At 42.3% G+C, this 16852-nt stretch overlaps 1 long non-coding RNA gene across 1 annotated transcript; it reads right to left on the reverse strand.

Moving 5' to 3' along the window:
- Positions 1–2023: 2023 nt before the first annotated feature.
- LOC116986598 lies at positions 2024–14599 on the reverse strand. The gene is made up of 3 exons (XR_004415526.1): positions 14563–14599; positions 5613–5616; positions 2024–2033 (listed from the first exon to the last, which is right to left on the reverse strand). It is a non-coding gene; the product is annotated as an uncharacterized LOC116986598 (long non-coding RNA).
- Between the last annotated feature and the right edge of the window lie 2253 nt (positions 14600–16852).

Raw genomic sequence — 16852 nt, forward strand, 5'->3', positions numbered from 1 at the left:
ACTCGTTCTCATCTAGCAAACAGCTAACAATGGCCTTTATCATCGTTAGTTTTTTGCATATCTTCCATTCATCCCTCCTCCTCGCCCCCCTCCACCTCTTCCCCCCCCCCCTCTGCCCCCCTCCATCTCTCCCCCCCCCCCTCTGCCCCCCTCCATCCCTCCCCCACTCCCCTGCCCCTCTCCTCTCCCCCCTCCCCCACTCCCCTCCCCTCTCCTCCTCCCTTTCCCCCCCCCCTCCCCACTTCTCACCCCCCTCCCCCCCTGTGTGTGTGGGGGGTGGTTAGTGTGTGTGTGACACCGCAGCCCCCCCCCCTCGCAACCGCGCGTTGAGGGGACGGGACCCAACGGGTCCCACTTGATCTAGTGTCTTCTATACCTCTCTACATCACCGTCTATATCTCGTTTCCCTTTCCTCTGATCCTCAGTCTGAAGAAGGGTGTCAACCTGAAACACCACCTATTCCTTTTCTCCAGAGATGCCATCTGACCCGCTGAGTTACTCCAGCTTTTTGTGTCTCACCTATGTTTGTGATTCTTGGCTTCACGTCATCCAAAATTATATTAAACTCTTTTTTTTAAAATGTGGATTTTCTCTGTAACATTCCAACAAGCTGATGACAATCACACTAATCTCTTGATACAATTGATCAGGGTAATTACAAATCCATTGTATAAGAGTTCCATTGGATCTTACATTTAATTTTTCCAGGGGATGTACACATTAATAAAAGCTGTGCTCCACTTTCAGCCACAGAATGTTACTTTTTGGAGAAAGGGAAGAATATCTCATTTATACGCAAGTACAATCACCATCTTATCTCAATTTGAAAGAATGTATATTCATGCATGAATTGACCATTTCCCAAGCGCTCCATGCTCATGTTCCCCATATAGCAACAAAAATAAAAATATGCCAATTGAGTATGTAGTTATTTAAGACTTGGAGAATGAATTATAATGCCAGCTGAACTCCTTGCAATGGGCCTTTCCACATCAATCACAGATTTATACAGCTTGTGTAATTAACACCATGTAATTAACATACTGTGCCTCATCGGTCTGGGGAAATAGGAAATGATTTCTAGACATCCATTTTGTTTTTATCAATGTCATACAATAATTGAAAGTATTTACTAACAATGTATTGGGAAAATATTTTTGTACCTCCTTAAAGGATGCACATTAAATTAAATTGCACTGTTTGGTATCCAGTTCTTGCTGAATGAGCTAAAATTATTCATTTTCATAATGTGACGTAAAACATTTGTCATATGCCCCAAAAATGCCCAGTGGAGTGTGTGAGTCAACAGATGAAGTTTATTAATCATATTGTAAAGTGTTTCCTTAGTACGTTAGCAGCCTGCTGCACAAGACTTCATGGCTTCATTATGGTTCAGTGATGTGTTCTGTGTTATCTGTAACCATGGAGACGATGATTTAGAGGTTTTGGATGGGAGGATGTAGATGGGCATGCTGCTGCCCTGTGTATCCACAGACACATTGTGGAGTGTGTTGACTTCACAACTGAAATCCAGCACTGACTGTAGCAGCCACCAAGCTTAGCTGGCTCATTCTCTTCCTTAAAGTCACAGCACGGTTCAAAGGAATCCAGATATACGGGTAAGACTTCACTTTCCTAGATAATTGATCTCATTGCAGTAATTCTGTAGTAATCCAGTTTGGATTCATTTTTTGATAAGAATTCCAGGTCATTCTAAACATCTTTCACAAACCCAGTGAAGAGGTTGAGTAATATTTTAAGTTTCGCCAGTCAAACTGGATTATTGAGCTACTGGATCAAGCAAGACAGATGGTGATGCGTGTGTGTACTCTGGGTAATGAATCCAACCTGTGCTGTGAATAGCTTGAGATGGTGATAGTACTTGCGTATAAATGAGATATTTGCCTCATGAGAAATTAATTTCCATTTTATTGTTAGAGTTTCATTATAGCTTGCTCGAAACAGAAGCCTTGTAAATAGTAACCTGTTTCACCGTCGTGGATTTGCATTTAAATTGGATTTTTCCCTCGACTCTTTTCGTCTTGCATTTGTTTCTACTCCTGGTATCACAAGGTAGCAGTGCTTTTGTGAATGAATGAAATACTTGCAGTAAAATGCTGGTTCTTTGCTGTTGTGATTCCAGTGTGTAAGCTGTTCTTGCTTTCCTCCACGTCGCCCTCTATCATTGCCTTGTTTATTTGCTTCCCTTTCAATGTATCATGTAAGTACTGCAGCAAGCATCATTTCCATATTTAGTTTGCAAAGGCTTAATGAAAATCATGTCACATGACAAAATATAAAGGGTGCTTTTCATAGCAGTGAGTGTGATCTGCATAAATGTTGTCGGTTATTGCTGTATAAAATGATGACAAAACCAGCTTAGACAATTCCTTGCCTATACAATTTTTTGTTGCCTTTTCTGAGGGTATTGAATTTTACAATATAAATGTGCAGTTATGTTGCCAATTGGTTGCTGACATTGCTGGAGGCATTCCTGCTCTGATTAAATGATGACGTTTGATCATATGTCTTCTACAAATATTATTATATTTATTGTATGAAGGTTGTGTTCTCTGTACTTGGCAGTTCCGTCACTCATGGTTTTGTGTTGGCAGCTGTTGTGTATAAAAGCCCAGTCAATGAACTGATGAATATAGGAACCAAGAATATCGGAACCAAATCACTTAACCAAGTTAAGTGATAAAATTATTTGGGTGGCACGGTGGCGCAGCGGTAGAGTTGTTGCCTTATAGCGTCAGAGAACTGACTACAGGTGCTGTCTGTACGGAGTTTATACATTCTCCCTGTGACCACGTGCGTTTTCTCTGGGTGATCCGGTTTCTTCTCACACTGCAAAGGCGTAGAGGTTTGTAGGTAAATTGGCTTTGGTAAAATTGTAAATTGTCCCTAGTGTGGAGGATAGTGTTTGTCTACAGGATGATTGTTGGTCGGCACTGACTTGGTGGGCTGAAGGGCCTGTTTCTGCACTGTATCTCTAAGGTCTAAAGTCCAAATCAAGGGATTCCCTCTGCAGCACTAGCCAAGTGTATCTTGCAAGTCTTCATTACTGGGACATGATTGTCACTGGCAAAGCAAGGAGTTATCTTCAGGAATAAAACCCGGAAATACTCAGCAAGTCGGAGGGTAGAAAAGGAGCCAATGTTTCAGGTTGAAGACCCTTCATTGGAACTTATTTATTGCCAGTTCCTATTTGTCTGGAGATGTCCAAGAGCCATCTTGTTGAGCTTTGTAAGTTCACCAGGTAAAGCTAGCCTCACATTTACTGTTGGATAGAACAGTGCAGGATTCAGCAGAGCATCAAGCATGAAAGGACAGTCTGGAATGATTGAAACGCACATCATAGGAATAGGCCCTTTGGCCCACCGAGTCCTCACCCACCATTGATCTCCCATTCACACTAGTTCTATGTTATCCTATGCATCCACTCCCTACTCATTAGGGGCAATTTACAGTAACCAATTAACATACAAACAACTTTGCAACGTGGGGGAGGAAACTGGAGGACCCGGAGGAAACCCACAAAGTCACCGGGAGAACATGCAAACTCCACACAGACAGCATCCAAGATCAGGATTGAACTTGTCTCTGGCACTGTGAGGCCAGCTGCGCCACAGTGCCACCCTGGATAATGTATACCTTGCAGATGCTGGCATTAGCACATATATATTAGCCTGTATAATGGTGATGAAAGGCGCAGGGTTTGCAGGTACTGCTGGAGGAGTGTTTGCAGTTTAATCTAGTGTGTCTCGAATGTGGGACAGGGGAGTTAATATTTAAGAAGGAACTGCAGATGCTGGAAAATCGAAGGTAAACTAAAAACTGGAGAAACTCAGCGGGTGCAGTAGCATCTATGGAACGAAGGAAATAGGCAACGTTTCGGGGGCCCAAAACGTTGCCTATTTCCTTCGTTCCATAGATGCTGCTGCACCCGCTGAGTTTCACCAGCTTTTTTGTGTACCTACAGTTAATATTTAAAACAGGTTCAAGTTAATCAGACTGTTTCTGGCTGGGTAGATTCAATCATCTTTAGTTTTCTAGCCCAACATGCCCTGTGGATGGTGGAAGAGCTTGGTGGAGCCACTCCTCATGGAATGCCCAGCTCTTGCTGCCACACTCTTTGCGAGACCCATGCACTTTATCATCTAATAGTTACTGACACTCAGGCTGTTGATGATGCACGATTCAAGAATGGTCAAATGTTAAGAAGAAGTGGTTACTCCATACAGACAGCACCTGTAGTCAGGATCAAACCCGGGTCTCTGGCGCTGTAAGGCAGCAACTCTACAGCTGTGACACTGACGCCCACACTTTCCTCTATGAGTCCCATTGACTTGATTTGTACGAGTGATTTCTGAAGCAAAGGTCATTCAAATGGTAGGTAGACAAAAATGCTGGAGAAACTCAGCGGGTGCCGCAGCATCTATGGAGCGAAGGAAATAGGCAACGTCTAGTGCCGAAACGTTGCCTACTTCCTTCGCTCCATAGATGCTGCCGCACCCGCTGAGTTTCTCCAGCATTTTTGTCTACCTTCGATTTTCCAGCATCTGCAGTTCCTTCTTGGTCATTCAAATGGTTCCTTGATAAAAATAACATACAGTTCATTTAACCTTTTTGTCTCTTTTTGGACTGAAGCACTAAATACATCCAGGCCTCTGCATTACTAGCTCAGTACTATAACCAAATATGTTAATACATCCATTTATTGATTTGTCAAGGTTATTCAATTTCTCAGTTTTCTGTGACTCGCCAGTAAACATCTTCATTGTTCTTATAGACCTACTGCTCCTTGGATAGACACGATATGCTGGAGCAGAACAGGTAGCATCTTTGGAGAGAAGGGATGGGTGACGTTTTGGGTCGAGATGCTTCTTCAGTCCCGCTGAGTTAACATACGGTGGATGTGCTACTTTCAGTTGCATATTCAATGAAAGTTAAACAACAAAGATAATATTAAGGAAGATTTTTTTCTTGCAGGCTGAGAGCTGGTAGAATAATGTTTCACAGAGAAGAGGTACAGCCAAATGTTGAAGGATGTAGTCCAGGAATGCAGAAAGGAGGCTTTGGTGGATTTGTATTCCAGTGGAACATGTTGAGGCCAGCGTCCAGATAGCAGCTATACTTTCAGACCGATGAGATATACTGTTCAGAAACCCTTTAGTGATCTTGCATTTATCTTTGAAAATGTTGCGAGCTGCATTGGAATAATGGCTTTATCACTGCTTGCAGAAAGCCTAAAATAAACGTAACCTTTTGCTGCAGCAGATTCATATAAAAGCCTTTGCTCTGTGGTTACTGGAGATGCACAATTTCCTTCACTCTAATTCAAAATATGTTAATTAAACAAAAAACAGCTCAATTTTAAGTGATTGATTCTGGCAACTTGAAATAATTCTTGCCTCTCTGGGGCAACAAGGATGTTACATTTCAGAGTGTTCAATTCATCTCCATCATTGAAACTGATTTACCAGAAATTTGGGATTGGAATATCATTGTCTGTCCAAACAATTTAAGACTACATTTATATCAAACTGGCATACATTTCAGGAAAAAATATATCCTAGGTGGGTACTTTTGTGTATAAGCCAAGCAACAAGCCTTTGGTTATATTGAGAATCATGAGGCTCATTGGAACAACTTCTGAAGGCAAATACCTGCACTAATTGACTGCCAATTAAAATAATATTGCAGAAATTAAACAATTAAACAATTAATGAAATGGGTTGATGCAGGATGAGTTGATGTAGGATTTCTAATTAAATTGTTCGGCCAGAATATGTCTTATTGAATAAAATGCAAATCTGGAAAGAAGAATAAGTAATGTCTGATTTAAAAAAAAATTGTTTCTCAACAACTCTGTAACATTAATTAGGTTGCTGAGATCTACAGGTTTACAGCTTTATAGATGTGTGTCATATCATAAGCACCTTTCACCTGTCAATTGATTTTTAGATTACTCTCTTAAAAATTCTGCTTTGAACACAAAAAAAATCTGTTGTCTGCAATATAATCTTTCTTTATTCTACTGCTAGGTTCATACTGAGTTTTGGGATTTAAGTAACCTGGCATTTCAGGTTGTGAAACTGTATTTTGGCAGGTTCTTGTTAAATACTTTTAGTTTCCTGTGTTAATTTTAGACAGCCAAATTGCAAGAAACCTGAAGTGAAAAGTAAAGTTTTACTTGCATATTAGTATGACGAGAAGATATTATAATTGGGTAGGAAATTATATTTGTTATTGCAGTGTTCTTATTCTGTTCAGGCATGGAACATTTACTTTCTTCAACATTATAATATGTTATCTTGTAACCGTGAACAAATTGACTTGACATTACCCAGGGACAGAAAGTAAGAAATGGTGGAAATCTATTCTTTGTCCTGAGTGGAGTGGTATCTATGGGTGTTATGGCCACTGCTTTTCCATTGTCCCTTAATAATCTGGACTTGGATGTACCAGGCATGACTTCAAAGTTTGCAGATGTTTGCAAATAACAATAGTCTGCCTGAAGTCTGTTCCAACACCTCCGCTCGGTTCGCAATAACCAACCTGACCTCCAGGTGGCTCAGCACTTCAACTCCTCCTCTCATTCCGAATCAGACCTCACTGTCCTGGGCCTCCTCCATGGCCAGAGTGAGGCCCACTGTAAATTGGAGGAGCAGCGCCTCATATTTCACTTGGGCAGTTTACACCCCAGCAGTATGAACATTGACTTCTCCAATTTCAGGTAGTCCCTGCTTTCTCCTTCTTTCCCATCCCCTTCGCAGCTCTCCCACAGCCCACTGTCTCCGCCTCTTCCTTTCTTCTTCCCGCCCCCCCCCCCCCCCACCCCCACATTAGTCTGAAGAAGGGTCTCGACCCGAAACGTCGTCTATTTCCTTTGCTCCCTCACCCGCTGAATTTCTCCAGCATTTTTGTCTACCATAAGTTTCATATCAGTTTGTTTACCTTATCTATGTTGCATTATAAAGGGGAAATAAGTATATGTTTTAGAAAGCAGAACTACCAGGTAACGTCAACAAACTTTCTATTATAGAAGGCACTGCTACATGTGAAAGGGGAAACTGTGGTTGAGTTTGTGGTTATTGTACCAGTATGACAGTTGCTATTGTTCATTCCCAATTATATTGCTGATAGCAATTAGGCATAAACAGTCATAATATTTTGATTTTTGTGTGCCTTCACATGATGGGCCACGTACTAAGTTTCTATTTTCACCTCTGCCAAGGAGATGGAGGAAAGCGGAAAATACATTTATTCTATAGGGGAAAAATAATGTTTTGGGGGGAAATGACATTGATATAACTATCCAATGAGCCAACTGCCATTAGTGCATGATTCCATCTTCCACTTCACATTATCCAATGGACAAACTGTTGCTTCTAGCTGTCCCATTGAGATGAGTAATTCATTTCAAAGGTGTGTTTAATTAGAATATGGCTGCTGCCTTGTACCTGTGCTGGAACAAGTTGATAAGTCTATGCCTAATTGCTCTTGCTCTGAACATCGGAACCCTTAACTGAGCATAAAATATTGTCTCCAATCTAAAGCAAACTATAATTGACAGGGATTAAAAACATTCTGAAAGGAAATTTCATTATGCTATTAGTTCTCAACATCAAGGCTAACATTACTGAGTGTGAATAATTGCGTATTTCAGCTAAGTAAATAATAGTTGCAATCTGATATGATTACTAAACATATTTGAATGATTGTAGACACAAAATGCTGGAGTAACTCAGCGGGTGAGGCAGCATCTCTGGAGAGAAGGAATGGGCGACGTTTCGGGTCGAGACCCTTCTTCAGACTGATTGTGTTTCTGTAGAATCATTTATTCTTTTCACATAACTTCCATAAAAGTAATCACTAATTTCCATGATGACGGAGCTGGTGGTTCACATGAATTGTGCACGTTATGACTATGTGATAAGCACTATTCAATCATTTATTAATGACATTTAAATATTACTAAAGTCAGTTTTTAACCGTATGGCTATTTAAAAAAAGGGCATAAATGTTGGAATTACTCAGTAGGTCAGGCAGCTTCGGTGACAAGTCAAGTCAGGAGAATTTTATTGTCATGTGTCCCAGATAGGACAATGAAATTCTTGCTTGCTGCAGCACAACAGAATATGTAAACATAATATAGAACAGGAGATACAAGTTCAGTGTGTCTATATACCATAGACCATATATTTAAACAAAAAATAAACAGATAAAGTGCAATAGGCTGTTATTGTTCAGAGTTTGTTTGATGGCATGTTTAATAGCCTGATGGCTGTGGGGAAGAAGCTGCTCCTGAACCTGGATGTTCCAGATTTCAAGCTCCTGTACCTTCTTCCAGATGGCAACGGAGAGATGAGTGTGTGGTCAGGATGGTGTAGGTCTTTGATGATGTTGGCAGCCTTTTTGAGGCAGCGACTGCGATAGATCCTACCGATGGTGGGGAGGTCAGAGCTGATGATGGACTGGGCAGTGTTTACAACTTTCTGCATTCTTTTCTGCTCCTGGGCGTTCAAATTACCGAACCAAGCCATGATGCAACCAGTCAGCATGCTCTCTACTGTGCACCTATAGAAGTTCGAGAGAGTCCTCCTTGACAAACCGACCCTCCGTAATCTTCTCAGGAAGTATTGGCGCTGATGGCTTCTTTATGATTGCATCAGTGTGCTGGGACCAGGAAAGATCTTCGGAGATATGCACGCCCAGGAATTTGAAGTTCTTGACCCTTTCCACCATCGTCCCGTTGATATAAACGGGACTGTGGGTCCCTATCTTACCCCTTCCAAAGTCCACAATCAGTTCCTTGGTTTTGCTGGTGTTGAGAGCCAGGTTGTTGTGCTGGCACCATTTGGTCAATCGGTCAATCTCACTTCTATACTCTGACTCATCACCATCAGTGATTCGTCCCCGTGGTGTCGTCGGCGAACTTGATGATGGAGTTCGCACTATGTCCGGCTACGCAGTCATGAGTATAGAGTGAGTACAGCAGGGGACTGAGCACGCAGCCTTGAGGTGCTCCCTTGCTGATTATTAATGAGGATGACACATTTCCACCAATGCGGACAGACTGTGGGCTGTGGATGAGGAAGTCGAGGATCCAATTGCAGAGGGAAGCGCAGAGACCCAGATCTGACAGCTTGGTAACCAGCTTGGAGGGGATGATGGTATTAAATGCCGAGCTGTAGTCTATGAATAACAGCCTGATATATGAGTTGTGGCGGTATTTGTATTCATGGATAGTATTATCTGCACCCCTGTATAATAACAATACATCACAATAATAAAACTAAATCCAATGAGTCTTTGGAAATTTGTATGCAAGGGTGCTTCAGAGGTCAGTCACTTGGTATATTCAAGAAAGATCACTAGTTATTAAAGGGATGTGATGTTAGTAGCGAAAGGTGATATCAAAGAGATTAAGGTAAAAGACCGTGGTTTTGGTGAATGGTGTAGGCATTTGGAGCGAATGGCCTACTCTTAGTCGTCTATGTTCTAGTACATGCTGCTTCCCAGAAGGTGGTAAAGGGTTGGAATTTGCCACCTGAAAGGATGTAAAAGCAGAAAACCTCCCAACATTTAAAGACCGCTAGGAAGTGTGCATGGATAGCCGTGACCTGCGTGTCATGGGTCGAGTGCTGGAAAGATGGGATATGGATGATTAACTTATTTTAACTAATGTAGTCACTGGTGTTGTCAATTTTCAGATTCAATGCTTGTAAATTATCACTGATGATAATTCCTTAGATATTTTTTTCAAATGTTTAAATGTTTGATTGGTAATTATTCGTAATGAAAAGTTGAAAATGTTTTAATCAATTATCATGAAAATAAATCATCTAAAGTCAGCACTGAGCTGTTCCCCCAGTATCGTGTTCTGCTGTGTTACCTCCCTAGTGTGCCTGGTGAGGCATCCACTAACATGCTTTCTTTTATATTTGTAGTTTCTCCTGTGGTGGCATGGCATGAATCATGTTCACTTCTTTGCTTGTGATTGGGTACACATCAAGCTTCAGTATCATTATCAGTAAAATAAAATCTGCCGCACTCTGGTTGTAAATAATGCCTCTGCTATAGAACGACCTTTAAGTGGAAACAAATGATTTGCAAAGCATTATTGCCCAAGAACTAGTGATTGATTGGTAATATTTTGATCGTAGAGGGGAGCGGGGGGAGGGGGAGGGCCACTGGATTAGTTATGCTCTCGGGTGGAAAGTGGTCTGTGGTGATTTTCTCTCGAGGCTGTGTCATGGGAATTGCCTGTAACAAGGCGATGTATGACATCTTGGCTCGCTCTGTGAATGAGCATTGGCTGCATTTTATGTTCCAATCACTTTGCAACCCACTTCCATGATGAAGTAGTTCACATTCTAAAAAAAATCAAAGCTTCAAGGTCACCCAGCAGGACCTGTGCTGGCGAGATCAGCAGCTCAACTGTATTTATAAATGAATCCATGTAGCCAGTGTTGCCGTGACTCATCAATTACTCTTGTCCTTTTCATCCTGATCATTTATTTTTAACTTTGATTTAACATCACTGCTTTAATCATTTAAAAAAAATACAAGATCTGCATTAGTTAAGCCATGTTGGGTAACTGATCCTGGCTAATAATTTGATAAGATTGTATTACCTCACAAAACATGCTGCCTGTATACAGGCTATGATATGGCTGCTCCTTTAAGGGGCTGTCCCACTGCGGCAACCTAATCTGCGAGTTTAGACGAGTTTGCCCTCGACTCAAATTCGCAGCATGGTCGACACGTGGTCTGCTGGTGGGCCTATGAGGTCACTGGAACTCTCCTTCATGCTCGAGTGAAGTTCCTGAATACTCATGGCCTCAGCTAGGCCGCGGAAACATTTTCAGCATGTTCACTGACCGGGCATTTTGATTGGCTCATTGGAGTTTTCAAGACCAAGGAAAACCAACCGGTAAGTGAAATGCCCGCTAAACTTTATACTTCTTAAAAGTGTCTCCACTCCTTCGCCCCCCCTTCTCCCCCCACCCCTTCTCCTCCTCCCCCTTCTCCTCCCCCTTCTCCCCCCCTTCTCCCCCCCTTCTCCCCGCCCCTCTTTCCCCTTCCCACTACTTCTCTCTCCCCCCCCCCCTCCGCGCTCTCTAAAGGACTTACCATTACTGTGCAGCTGTCTTTTACCTTCCTCTTCATCGCGGGTCTGAATTTAAGACAGTGCTCCCCCGCTTTCTCTGGCCCCCGCCTTTGCGATGTGTTAGTGTGTGTGTGTGTGCGGTCGGTCGATCCAGCTCGCTGTTTCAATGCTGATGGTCGATCCAGCTCGAGGTTTTCCAGGCGAGTGCCCTCGAGCTTGAAGGTTGAAGACACTCTACTCAACTTGCGGATTAGGTCGCCGCAGTGGGACAGCCCCTTTAGAATTTAGATTTCCTGGTTTTGAGTGTGGGAAATGAAAAGGTGCCCGTGTCAATTAAAGATTGGACACTCAGAACTCAAAATTGATTGCTTTTTAAAAAATATAAGCCAAAAAACAAGTGCAGAAAGAACTCGGTGTAGAGTCTCCGTAGGGGAAACGTGTAGGAGGGAACTGCAGATGCTGTTTTAAACCGAAGATAGACACAAAACACTGGGGTAACTCAGCCGGTCAGACAGCATGTCTGGAGAAAAGGAATAGGTGCCGTTTCGGGTCAAGACTCTTTCCCCTAACTCTAAGTCTGAAGAAGGGTCTTGACCCGAAACGTCACCTATTACTTTTCTCCAGAGATGCTGTCTGACCTGCTGAGTTACTGTAGTGTTTTGTGTCTGTCTCTGTGGAGGAGATGTTTTGGGTTGAGACCCTTGTTCAGATGATATTTTCGGTGGCGACTCTTCTTCGGCCTGGATGTTTTGACAAGACGGTCAGCATAATCAAGGACCAGGCTCACTCCGGTCACTTCCTCTTCTCCCGGCTCCCATCAGGCAAGAGGTACAGACGTTTGAAAATGCATACTTCCAGATTCAGCGACACTTTCTTCCCAGCTGTTATCAGGCAACTGATTGGTCCTCTCAGCGACTGGAATGCAGTCCTGTAAGTAAGTAAGTAAGTTTTATTTATATAGCACGTTTTAAGTCAACTCGCATTGACACCAAAGTGCTTTACATAAATTAAATAATAATTTTCCATACAAACCATAGAAAAAGGTTAAAAAAAAAATGAATAAAATGGACACATTATAGAGTTCAACACAAACGTCCCCCCACAGCAGAATCAAAAATTTCCACTGTGGGGAAAGGCACCAGAAAGTTAAGTCCTCTTCCTCTGTGAAACACCCAAGATCGGGGCCCATTTGTGGCCTTGCAGCCAGTCCGATGATTTTCAGGGCCCTTTTGCCGTGAAGATGGAACTTCGGCGTCGAATGAAGCATTCCTCAGCGGCTTGGAAAAGTCTGCAGCGGCTGCCTCCTCCCCGGAGACCGGGGCACTCGTAGCCCTCAGGACGCGCCGGTTGGAGCTCCGACCCCGGCGAACTCGATCCCTGGCTCTGCGGCGCTCCAAATCCAGCGCCGCCCGCGGCCGGACGCCCGCAGCCCCAGCTCCGCGATGTTGGGATCGACGGCCACAGCGCTCCGGAGCTTACCACACGGCGACCTGGTAAGGCATCGCCCGCTCCCTGTTGGTATCCCAGCGCTGCACCGCCGCCGCCGAAGCTGTAGTCCCGGCCGGTCCCGACAGGAAACGCCGCTCCATTTTCGATGGTAGGCCGCGATGGTAGGTCCTGACTTCATTGGAGACTGAATTATCTTTTTTCTGACTTTTTCGGACTACAAGGTTATACTTGCACTAAATATTATACCTTTACTGTACACTGTGGATGGTTTGATTGTATTTATGTATCGTCTTTTTGACTGGATAACATGCAAACAAAAGCTTTTCACTGTACCTCTGTACACATGACAATTATGGCAAAAAAACATTTGTCACCCTACCTCAGTGGGACGGTTGGACAATAATAATAAACTAAACTAATCTGCTGAGTTCTTCCAGCACTTTGGTTTTTGCTCAAGGTTCCTGCATTTGCAGTTTCGTGTCTCTTGATTTTTTTTTAACAGGTTTATTTAGAGACAAATAGTTATGTCTTTCATTGGTTAGTGGGTGTTATAATCATTTCAATGGGTTTTCGAGGGCTGTCTGTGTTGAAGCCGTTGTCCATAATCTCATGTTTCAATTCTATATTCACCTGACAAAAGCAATTAGGTAGACGTGGAGGTAGTTTGGATTGTTCTTTTACAGAATTAGCAGGCTGTACAAAAGGGGAATTGAAATAGGAATTTTGGCAAATTCACTCCATTTTCCATTCGGTGCAATGCCACATTTGGGCCACGATGCTATTTTTATACCAAGAAGTTAAACTTTAAAATAGTCCATGACAATATCCTTTTGTTTAATTTTTGCTAGTTCTGCCTATCTTCACTTATTCACACAGATAATACATCTCATCATCCTTCTGCCACCCATGAAAGAATTATGCAATAATCCAATTCCCCTCTTCCTTTCCACAATCTCTCATTTTTAGTGTTATACAGCTTTAATAGGCAATAGGCTCTTTGGTCTGAAGATTGACACAAAAAACTAGCGGGACAGCATCTCTAGAGAATAGGAATAGCATTACGGGTCGAGAACTTTCTTCAGACGGGCCCTTTGGTCCACTAGTTCCCCGCCAGCCATCAACCATCTATTTACACTAATCTCAGTTTTCTACCAGATTCAATCATTCATCTACAGAAATTCAATTGGTGTTCAACTTGCAGTGGGGCGTGGGAGCAAACGAGTGCAACTGGAGAACATGCAAACTTCACATGGATAGCACCAGCCAGGATTGAACCCGAGACATTGGAAATGTGAGGCAGCAGCTCTATGAGCTACCTCTATCATCGGTCTTGAGTATAAAGCTGATTTCCTTTTGAAATCTATAATTACATCGTTTAGTTTATTATTGGCATGTGTACAGAGGAACAGTGCAATACTTTATATTGCAAGCAATACAATCAAATCAGATGGTGCAGTAAATAAATAATATCAAGTCATACTCGCGTGCAATATGTAGGACAAAAGGAAAGATACATAGTGCAGCATATAGATCTCAGCATTTGTAGTGAACCAGTTCCAGAGGCAAAATCCAATGCCCCCAGCAGGTCAATACCCAAGTTATGGCAGAACCATTCAGAAGCTAGAGAACAAACTATGTACTCTAGTTTTCCAGTTAAATAAATAATGTTGACCTGATAGGAGGCCCCAGGTGAACTTGGTGAGTGGGGAGTTTGTCTTTGTTTGATTTGACTGACAATTAGTTCTGTGCCATGTTAAAGGTTGGTTAGTATTTCACACGTTACCAGTGAATTGGACTTGAAGAAATAAACCATTTATAGAGTCCAGTGAAGACCAGCTGGTCAAATGCCAACCTCACTACCATTGGGTTTACCCTAATTTAGGACTTCAACATCTGAACCAGTCCTATCCTATTCCATAAATATTTTAAAACAAATAGAATTTTCTTCACTGGTCATAAAGTGCTCCCACATTAATGCTTCAATCGTTTACCCTGCCTTATTTCCTAAGAGGAGATCGAGTTTTGCCCTTGCTCTAGTAGGGGGCATCTACATATTGAATGGGAAACATTCCTGAGCATATTTAACAAATCCATCCCATCCAAGTCCTTAGCACTATGGCAGTCCCAGTCAATATTTGAAAAGTTAAAATCCCCCATAATTATATCCTGCCTCACAGCTCAGCAATCTGTGTCCAAACTGACTTCCAGTGCTTTCTCTGTGGAGTTTGTATGTTCTTCTAGTGACTGTGTGGAGTTAACCCCAGGTGCCTGGATACAAACGTGAAAATTAGTTGCAAGGCCAAATAATGTTGAGACGTTTGAGACCATGAATACAACACAGACCATGAAGGACTGAACAACACACACCTTGAAGGTCTGTACAGCACCCACCATGATGAACTGTACAGCATACACCGTGAAGGTCTGTACAGCACACACCATGATGGGCTGTACAAGAGGATAGTGCAACAATTTTGGGAAAAGTGAATTTCAACAGATTCAGAGAATGGGAGGCAGGTGAGGAGACAATTAGATTGCTTTATCTCGAGATTATCTCCTGCAATTTTTCAAGGTATCTGAGGAAGGGGCAGAGGTAGGTGGATGTTAGAGAAGTCAATTCCATATTTCAAGGAAGGACCTCCCATCCACACTTAACCAAATAAGTTAAAGATGAATAAATTCTAAGTTTGAATTATTACATAAAGACTAGTGCCAGGTTAGGAAATGGCACACAATATTAAAAACAGTACAGGTGACCCATAAATTAATTAAGAATGTTTGTTTTAGTGTAGGCATCAAGCTAGCCAGAAATACTAAGACTGATGTCAAAAGTTTCTCTACATGTTAGTTAAAGTGAATTTGGGTCCCATGAGATATAGAGTCTGCAAAATTATTAATGAAAACCAAGGAGATGGGAAATGTAATTAAGGATGCATTTTATATCAACTTTCACTGTAAAGGATCTAAGTAACAAGACGGAAATAACAAGGAGTGTAGAAGAGGATGGTGCAACAGCGATGGGAATTGGAATTGAGCCAAAAGCTGAGTATCTGTTACATGGAGATGGGACTCAACCTTTAAAGAATTTGTTTAATTTCTGTGCATGAAAACACCAAATGCTATGATTTTGTAAAGGGCCTGTCCCATTGTACAAGGTAATTCAAGAGATCTCCCCTGATTCGAGCTTGTGTAATGTACGTAGCGGGTACGTAGCGGCTCGTACGAGTAAAAAGTAACCATTTTTTTTATCACAAGTATTTTTTTACTCGTGGACATTTTTTGCAGTGTTGATAAAACGTCACGCGTTTACTGGATTTCCCGAGTGCCTACCGTTACTCGTACGAGCCACTACATGATATCCACGAACTCCTGCGGACCAGCTACGGAAATTCTCCGAGTTCGAATCAGGGGAGAACTTGTGAGAACTCTTGAATTACCTCATACAGTGGGACAGATCCTTAAAGCTGCTAACGATATATAGGCAGGAAACTAAAATAGGAGGAGGATGTAAAGGAGGTAGATTAAGTGAGTGGGTAAAATATGATAACTGGAGATTAATTTAGTTTAGAAATACAGTGTGGAAACAGGCCCTTCGGCTCACCATGCCCACGCCAACCATTCATCAACCTTGTACTAGTTCTATGTTATCCCATTGTCACATCCTATGGGCAATTTACAGAATCCAATTAACCTGCACGCCTTTGGCATGTGGGAGGAAACAGGAGCATTCAGAGAAAACTCATGCAGCAACTGGGAGAACTCTGCAGAGACAGTACCCGCAGTCAGGTTCATACCGGGCCCCAGGCATAGTCAGGCAGCATCTCCACTGTGCCGCCCTGGAGAATAATGTGATAAAATGTGAAATTGTTTATTTTAGCAGGAAAAATTAAAGTCGTTAGTTAAACAACTCTGAGGAACAACTTTGCACAGATTTGAGATGTAGAGGGACCTGGGTGTCCTAGTTTTCGATTTGCAAAAGACTTGTATGATGATGCAATTGCTAATTAAGAAAGCTAACAGAATGATATTGCTAATTGTTTGAGAAATTGAATACAAAATAGGAAGATTATGCTTCAGTTCTGTAAGCCATTGGCAAGATGACATCTGGAGTAGTGTGTACAGTATTTGTCTCCGTGTTCAAGGAAGGAAGTTAACATGTGTAGGAAGGAACTGCTGATGCTGGTTTACACCGAAGATAGATACAAAATGCTGGAGTAACTCAGAGGGACAGGCAGCATCTCTGGAGAGAAGGAATGGGTGACAGAAAAAGGTCTCAACCTG

The sequence above is a fragment of the Amblyraja radiata genome, chromosome 24 (assembly GCF_010909765.2).
Source record: "Amblyraja radiata isolate CabotCenter1 chromosome 24, sAmbRad1.1.pri, whole genome shotgun sequence".
Lineage (NCBI taxonomy): Eukaryota > Metazoa > Chordata > Chondrichthyes > Rajiformes > Rajidae > Amblyraja > Amblyraja radiata.